Source organism: Myotis myotis, unplaced genomic scaffold, assembly GCF_014108235.1.
Source record: "Myotis myotis isolate mMyoMyo1 unplaced genomic scaffold, mMyoMyo1.p scaffold_m19_p_20, whole genome shotgun sequence".
NCBI lineage: Eukaryota > Metazoa > Chordata > Mammalia > Chiroptera > Vespertilionidae > Myotis > Myotis myotis.
In genome coordinates, this window is record NW_023416325.1 from 16,423,031 (window position 1) to 16,431,235 (window position 8,205).

The 8,205-nt window shown below is 42.4% G+C and overlaps 1 long non-coding RNA gene across 1 annotated transcript; it reads right to left on the reverse strand.

Moving 5' to 3' along the window:
• Window positions 1–20: 20 nt before the first annotated feature.
• LOC118678474 lies at window positions 21–1,056 on the reverse strand. The gene is made up of 2 exons (XR_004974907.1): window positions 426–1,056; window positions 21–285 (listed from the first exon to the last, which is right to left on the reverse strand). It is a non-coding gene; the product is annotated as an uncharacterized LOC118678474 (long non-coding RNA).
• Window positions 1,057–8,205: the final 7,149 nt, after the last annotated feature.

Sequence of the window (8,205 nt, forward strand, 5' to 3'; positions counted from 1 at the left end):
GAATTTCATAACAATAACTATTTATCTTTTTACCTTATTTTTTAATGTTTTTGATGTATTTGAGAGAGAGGAAGGTGAGAAAGAGAAACATCGACTTGTTGCTCCACTGGTTTATGCATTCACCGGTTGATTCTTGTATGTGCCCTGACCAGGGACCAAATCTGCATCCACGGTGTATTGGGACGATGCTCTAACCAACTGGGCTACCCAGCCAGGGCCAACAATGGGCCCTTCATTTTGAATGAAGGAGACTCTGGGAGGTAGTGTTGCTGTGTGGTCAGTTCTCTGATAAGAAAAAGCATGAGATGAGAGATTACAACCAGTCAGGAAATTCACAAGCTAATTCTAAGTTTTATATGCAAATACAAATGACCTAGAATAGCCAAGAAAATCTTGAAAAAGAGGAGCAGAATGAGAGGACTTACATTGGAAGGCTGAGTAGAGTGATGAGGAGTCCACAACAGGCACTGGAGGTGGGAGCAGGAGCGCCCCAGCAGGGTATTCCTGCCCGGCTTCCTCATTGCTAAGGCAGGAGCTGGTGGGACTTGCTCCCCAGCAAAAACACAAGGAGGCGCTTACCACAGGGTTTTCACGCTGACGGTGCTCATCCCAGAAGAGGAAAGGTTCCACCCATTTCCCCGGCTCACAAACGCCTCTGACAGTGGCTCCACCTGTGGCCTCAGGACATTCCAGGGGCTCCTGCTCAGAGTCCAGTTTCCTCCCAGCTGATCTGTAGCACATCCCTGAGGGAGGTCACTGTCCTTCAGGAAGCATGATCATATTTTATTCCAGGTTAAGGCTACTAGGAAGAAGAGGAGAGGAATTGCGGACGAAAGGGGCCACATGTGAACCTGACAAGCTCAGGGAAAGCCTGCATGGCAGTCTTGCAAACTCAGAGACCAAAAGTAACCACAAAGGATGAAATTGAACTTTAACTAAAAGCAGTGATGGTGGGTAGTTACGTCCGAGGCCGGTCTCTTCACTGACAAGGTCAACCTTTATCTTAACTGAGCCTAGCTGTCTTTTTGCACCTATGATAACATATCCTTGAAGTGTCTGGGTTACTTGTAACTTCCCTTTTTCCGGACCCCTTGGGATACCACAGATTCCTTATCATGTTCATTGTTCCTGTACCCACCTAAGTATGTGTCTATCATTTTATTTTTTATCCAATCCCAGAGGTTTCCCCCTCCCTGCTTTGCTTTCTCCCGCCTCTCTAGTCTCTCACCAATGGATTTCATGTAACCCACCTACATCCCTCCTTTGATTGCAACGTATGAAAATAGAGGAAAACCTGCCATTTCTCCGGAGCATTATCTCAATCCATTGAGGTTCTGCTTTCCAGCAATTGTCGACACTTTGGCTCAAATAAACTCACAAAAATTTTTAAAAAACAGAGAGAACTTACATGATCAGCTCTCAAGACTTACCATAAAACTAGTCATCAAGACAGTGTGGTATTGGCAGAAGTAGACAATAGATTAGTAGATATGGGTTTTTTAATTGATTTTTAGAGAGAGAGAAAGTGAGAGAGAGACATCTATTGGTTGCCTCTGGCATATGCCCAGTAGGGGATTGAACCCACAACCTAGGTACGTGCCCTGACCGAGAACTGAACCCACGACCTTTTAGTGTGTGGGAAGACATGCCAACCAACTGAGCCACTCAGCCAGGGCCAAGGAAGTACCCTTTATTATTTTTTCTTTTAAATCTCTGTTGAAATTATTACATATGTCCCCTTTTACCCCATTGCCCTCTGCCACCCCCCCCTCAAAGAAGTACCTTTTAATGTTTATTATAAATAAGGACATAAAGAAAGCGTGGTGTAATTTTGCAAGTAGGAATTGAGTGCCTTCTATGTGTCTGAGTCTGTGCTGGGCACAGGGCCAGGAATATGTGACTCTAGGCAGCTGCTGGCAAGTAAATGTGGGAGGAAGGGAAGCGGTTGGCACTAGAGACTCAAGGAAAAGGTGCATTAAATACATATCCTGTTAGAGATTTAAGGCTGAGGCTGAGGGAGAGGGGGAGACGGTGTGTGTGTGTGTGTGTGTGTGTGTGTGTGTGTGTGTGTGTGTGTGAGAATTGGGGCTTCGAGGAAGTGTTGGGAAGGGGGAAGTCCATGGTGGCTTTTCAGGCTTGGTAATGACAGCTTTGGCTAGAGGAGAATAATTCCCTTCCCCCATCTTGGATAGGGGAACGCTCTGTCCACTGACCTGAATTTGGCAGAACAGGGAAGGGCAAGGCAAACCTATCCCAGGGCTTTTATCAACATTCCAAGGCAGTCGATGCTGAATTTGCCTAAACCAAGAAGGGAAGTTCTGCTCTAACCGGTTTGGCTCAGTGGATAGAGCATCGGCCTGCAGACTGAAGGGTCGTGGGTTTGATTCCCATGAAGGGCATGTACCTTGGTTGCAGGCACATCCCCAGTAGCAGGTGTGCAGGAGGCAGCTGATCAATGTTTCTCTCTCATTGATGTTTCTAACTCTCTATCCCTCTCCCTTCCTCTCTGTAAAAAAGCAATAAAATATTTTTTTAAAAAAAGAAGGGAATTTCTGGCCATGCTCCCCCAAATTAGATTCAGGAAATCTGGGCTGTGTTTGCAGGAATGATGAATGGAAGGTGTCCAGGACCCGAAATTAATTTTTTTTAGTTTTATTTTTTTATTATGTTTAATTTTTCAATTACAGTTGACATTCAATATTATATCAGTGTCAGGTGTACAGCACAGTGGTTAGATTTTATATTACTTACAAAGTGATCCCCCCCCCCCATATTTCCCATATACAACCGGCACCATAGTTATTACAACATTATTGACTGTGTTTCCTATGCTGTACTTCATTACATCCCTGCAGAAATTTAAATGTTTAACAAGCTCTCAAATGATTCTGTGCCAGGGGGCGAGGGTGGCGTGTTTCTTAAACTTAGAGAGACACCGCCTAAGCCAGTGGTTCTCAACCTTCTGGCCCTTTAAATACAGTTCCTCATGTTGTGACCCAACCATAAAATTATTTTCGTTGCTACTTCATAACTGTCATGTTGCTACTGTTATGAATCGTCATGTAAATATCTGATATGCAGGATGGTCTTAGGCGACCCCTGTGAAAGGGTCGTTCGACGGCCAAAGCGACCCACAGGTTGAGAACCGCTGGCCTAAGGGGACCTGCAGCTAATCTTTTACAGGTGGTCTCCTAGTAACCTTCTCAAGTCCAGCCTAAACCCTTTCTGCTGTTACAATAATCAGCAGGCCCTCCTGGCCTGTTTGGTCAGAAATAATATGTTGGTAAACTTGTAAAATTACTTCTGCTGGATACAGGCCAGGACAAGTAAGGCACCCCAAGGAGGTAAGTGAAGTCTGAGCTGGTCATTATTTCTCCTTTATTCCTTGCTCCCCTGGCTGACGCTGTCTCCCACTGTAAACTCTGCATTCAGAACTTCTGAGTCAGCCATGCAAGGGAAGAAAGTGAGTTGTTCCCTGGAGACAGGGTCACTATTCTTCTGTTTATTTATTCAAAATGTATTTATACCAAGTTGGCGAGTGAGTGGAACAACTGGGACTCTCCTACACCGCTGGCGGGAATGGGAATGTTAGATGGTACAGTTACTTTGGAAAACAGTTTGGTGGCCTCTTGTAAAATTATCATGTGATTCAGCAGTTCCACTCCTCAGTGTTTATCCAAGAGAAATAAAAATATATGTCCTCCCAAAAGACTTGTACAGAATGTTCGTAGCAGCCTTATCCATATTAGCCAAAAACTGGAATCAACTCTCACATCTATCAATGCAAATTGTGGTACATCCAGAGAATGGAAAGATACCATGCAGGAAAAGGGACTGAATTTTTTTTTTTTTTTTTTTTTTATTGCTTAAAGTATTACAAAGGGTATTACATATGTGTCCATTTTATCCCCCCGCCCTAGACAGTCCCCTAGCCTCCCCTATCCCCCAGTGTCTTATGTCCATTGGTTATGCTTATATGCAGGGACTGAATTTTTTAAAAATGTATTTTTATTGATTTCGGAGAGGAAGGGAGAGGGAGAGAGACTGAAACATCGATGAGAATCATTGATTGGCTGCCTCCTGCATGCCCCCTACTGGGGATTAAGCCCACAACGCAGGCTTATGCCCTTGACCAGAATTCAACCCGGGACCCTTCAGTCTGCAGGCCAACGCTCTATCCACTGAGCCAAACCAGCTAGGGCGGGACTGAATTATTGATATGGTCATATGATCAATAAATAGCAGGGATGGACCCCAACCCCATGCCAAGTGCAAGAAACCTGACACAGAGGTGGACGTACTTTATGGTTCCACCTACATGAAACTCCACTCTGTAGTAATAGCTTATTAGGGGCTGCCAAGGGCTGGGTGAGGGGTGGGGATGACTGATGAAAGATCAAAATAGTCTATATCTCTATTATAGTCATAGTTACATATGTCAAATACATTGTACTGTGCATTTGAAATTGGGGCTTCGTGCCCTAACCAGTTTGGCTCAGTGGATAGAGTGTTGGCCTGCAGACTCAAGGGTCCCGGGTTCAGTTCTGGTCAGGGGCATGTGCCTTGGTTGCGGGTACTTCCCCGTGGAGGGTATGCAGGAGGCGGCTGATCGATGTTTCTCTCTCATCGATGTTTCTGGCTCTCTGTCCCTCTCCCTTCCTCTCTGTAAAAAATCAATAAAATATATATTAAAAAAAAAGAAATTGGGGCTTCATTGTTTGTATTGAAAAAATAGGGTAAAAAAGAAAAAATACATTAGGCCTTAGATTATTCAAACAAGAAGTCATGCAAAGCAGTCAACAAATCTAAAAATCTGGTTCATAATTCTCTCATCAATACATTGTGTGCAGTAAGGAGGAGTACAGGGAGAAATATGGATTCTTTATTTTTTTCTTTCTTACTTGGAAGATTATTCAATGTAGGAAGTGAATGTCCTTGTAAACCCAACCTTTCAGAGGCCACCACGGGGAATGGATTCTTCCTCCAGCCTATTTCTAAGCTATTCTAACATATATTATTAGATAAATAGTTTATGATTATTAATACTATTTTTAATATTATTTACAAATATAAAACTGAACATATTAATAAGATTTTATATTTGTCCTATTAAATACCAAAGTTTACAAACATAAAATCCTATTAAATCCTATGAATATGTTTGGTCTTTCAACGTTTTCATAAGACAATTTATTTTACATCTCTTTTCATACTTACTTCTTTTTTACCTTTTGTATAGTTTTATTGAAGTATAATTTATAATTTATTTAAGTGGTCTCCTTTTCATCCCTAAGAAACAGTAATAGACATCTTTGTAATTACACAGCATTAGTATTTCAGATATAACTTGGCTTCCTAGAAGTTTCATGGACAAGTTGCGTAGCCAAAAGTCATAACAGTTTTTTTTTTAATATAGGTTTTCTTTTTTAAATTTTTTTAAAAAATATATTTTATTGATTTTTTACGGAGAGGAAGGGAGAGAGATATAGAGAGTTAGAAACATCGATGAGAGAGAAACATCGATCAGCTGCCTCCTGCACACCCCCTACTGGGGATGTGCCCGCAACCAAGGTACATGCCCTTGACCGGAATTGAACCTGGGACCCTTGAGTCTGCAGGCCAATGCTCTATCCACTGAGCCAAACCGGTTAGGGCAAATATATGTTTTCTATTGATTGTAGAGAGAAAGAGGAAGGGAGAAGGAGAGAAAGAAACATTGATGAGAAAAACATCGATCGGCTCCCTCCTGCATCCCCCTACTGGGGATCAAGCCCACAATCCAGGCATGTGTCCTGACCGAGAATCTAATCAGCAACTTCTTGGTGCATGGGACTATGCTCAGCCAACTGGGCCACACTGGCCAGCACAAAAAGCATAGTACTTTCAAGGGAGGAAAACTTATTCCCTTTCTGTTGCAGGGTATATGGGTAGGGGAAGGAGATTTTGTTTGAAGGATTCTATTTAGTTCACAAGATTGATCTAAGGTTTTGTTATAAATTGAATAACACTTATGGATCAGCTTGAGATTGTAATCACCACTATAACACTTCTTCTATGGGAAAATCTGTTTCAAAGTTCAGAAACCTGTTTACAAATAATCTAAATTCACTGCAGGTAGAAACTACACCTAAATATTGTGACCCAAAGATTCATACTGTTAAAAAACAAAATCCACCTAGCTAATTTGGAGTTTTAATATGTTTTTTTAATTGATTTTTTACAGAGAGGAAGGGAGAGGGATAGAAAGTTAGAAACATCGATCAGCTGCCTCCTGCACACCTCCCACATGGGTTGTGCCTGCAACCAAGGTACATGCCCTTGTCTGGAATCCAACCTGGGACCTCTCAGTCCGTAGGCTGACGCTCTATCCACTGAGCCAAACCGGTTAGGGCTAATTTGGAGTTTTAATAGGTGCTATTAAGCGATACATGGATTGGTGCATGGGACTATGCTCAGCCAACTGGGCAGCATCCCATCTAGCAACTAGAAGTGTGGTCCCAGGGGTTGTACAAAATGGACAGCTAGTGATTATAGAGGCCGTGCACACCTGGAGCCCCCAGAGTGGCATCACCGAGCTCCTTCCCCAGGAACTGCACTCAGCATCAAGCTGCTCTAGCTTCGAACGGTGTCTGTGAGCATCTGTGCTCTAGCTCAGCTTATTTTGTTAAGTTGAGATGTGTTAGCAAGACGTGTCCTAAGGGAATAGCTTCTTTGATTTGCACCATTTCACCTTATGAAAGGTTTCACAGGAATGCTCTACTTTCAGTAGCGGGTAAACCTGTATATTCTTTATTATATCACAGCATGTATCACACTTGTTATCATTACCATTGGGCCTGTCTCCCGGGCAAACTATTGGGAAGGCAGGAGCTTGTCCTGTTGTTTGCCACTGAAACTCCAGTTTCTTATCTGGGGCCTGTCACATAGGAAGCACTCTACATTTGCTGAGCAAATCAGTGAGGCTGGTGCTGAAGCTCTGGACTTATATTTTATTAAAATAACAAATTGGTTGAATAAGTTATATCCAGACAATAGATTTACTATTGAAATAGAAAAAGATAGCCTGGCCAGTGTGGCTCAGTGGTTGAGCATTGACCTATAAACCAGGAGGTCGCAGTTTGATTCCCAGTCAGGGCACATACCCAGATTTCGGGCTTAATCACCATCAGGGGCATGTGGGAGGCAGCCAATCAATGATTCTCTTTCATCATTGCTGTTTCTATCTATCTCTCCCTCCCTCTTCCTCTCTGAAATCAATAAAAATATATTTTAAAAAAAGAAATAGAAAAATATATACTCTAGATCAGTGGTTCTCAACCTTCCTAATGCCGTGACCCTTTAATACAGTTCCTCATGTTGTGGTGACCCCCAATTTCATTGTTACAAATTGAACATAATTAAAGCATAGTGATTAATCACAAAAACAATATGTAATTATATATGTGTTTTCCAATGGTCTTAGGTGACCCCTGTGAAAGGGTCGTTCGACCCCCAAAGGGGTCACGACCCACAGGTTGAGAACCGCTGCTCTAGATAGATATGCTAATATTGAATAGATCTCCAAGAGATTATGTAGTATAAAAAGATAGAACAGCCTGGCTGGGAACCCAGGAACCAAGAGGTCACCAGTTCGATTCCTGATTAGGGCATATGCAGGGCTTTGGGGGCTTGATCTTCCATGTGGGGCTTGCAGGAGGCAGCTGATCAATGACTCTCTCTCATCATTGATGTTTCTTTCTCTCTCTCTCTTCTTCTCTGAAATTAATAAAAATATATTTTCAAAAAGAGAATATTGAATGGGACATTCTCTTTAACATACAAGGTAATGCCCTGGCTGGGTAGCTCAGTTGGTTAGAGCATCGTCCCCATACACCAAGATTGCAGGTTCATTCCTGGTCAGGGCACATACCGGAGTCAACCAATGGGTGCATGGATGAGTGAGACAGCAGGTCGATGTTTCTCTCTCTTCCTTTCTCTCTCTCTCTCTCTCTCTCTCTCAAATCCATAAATAAAAATAATTTGAAAAAAACATTTACGCACACAATATAAAGTGTTTAAATCGCACTGGTAAGTGTATAGCTTAGTGACTACTTACTAGTACATCTGTGTTTACCACTCTGTAGATTGAGCTGTAGAATGTTTTCAGGACTTGGAAACTCTCATATTCCTTTGTAGTCCACAGCCTCCAAATGGAACCATTATTCT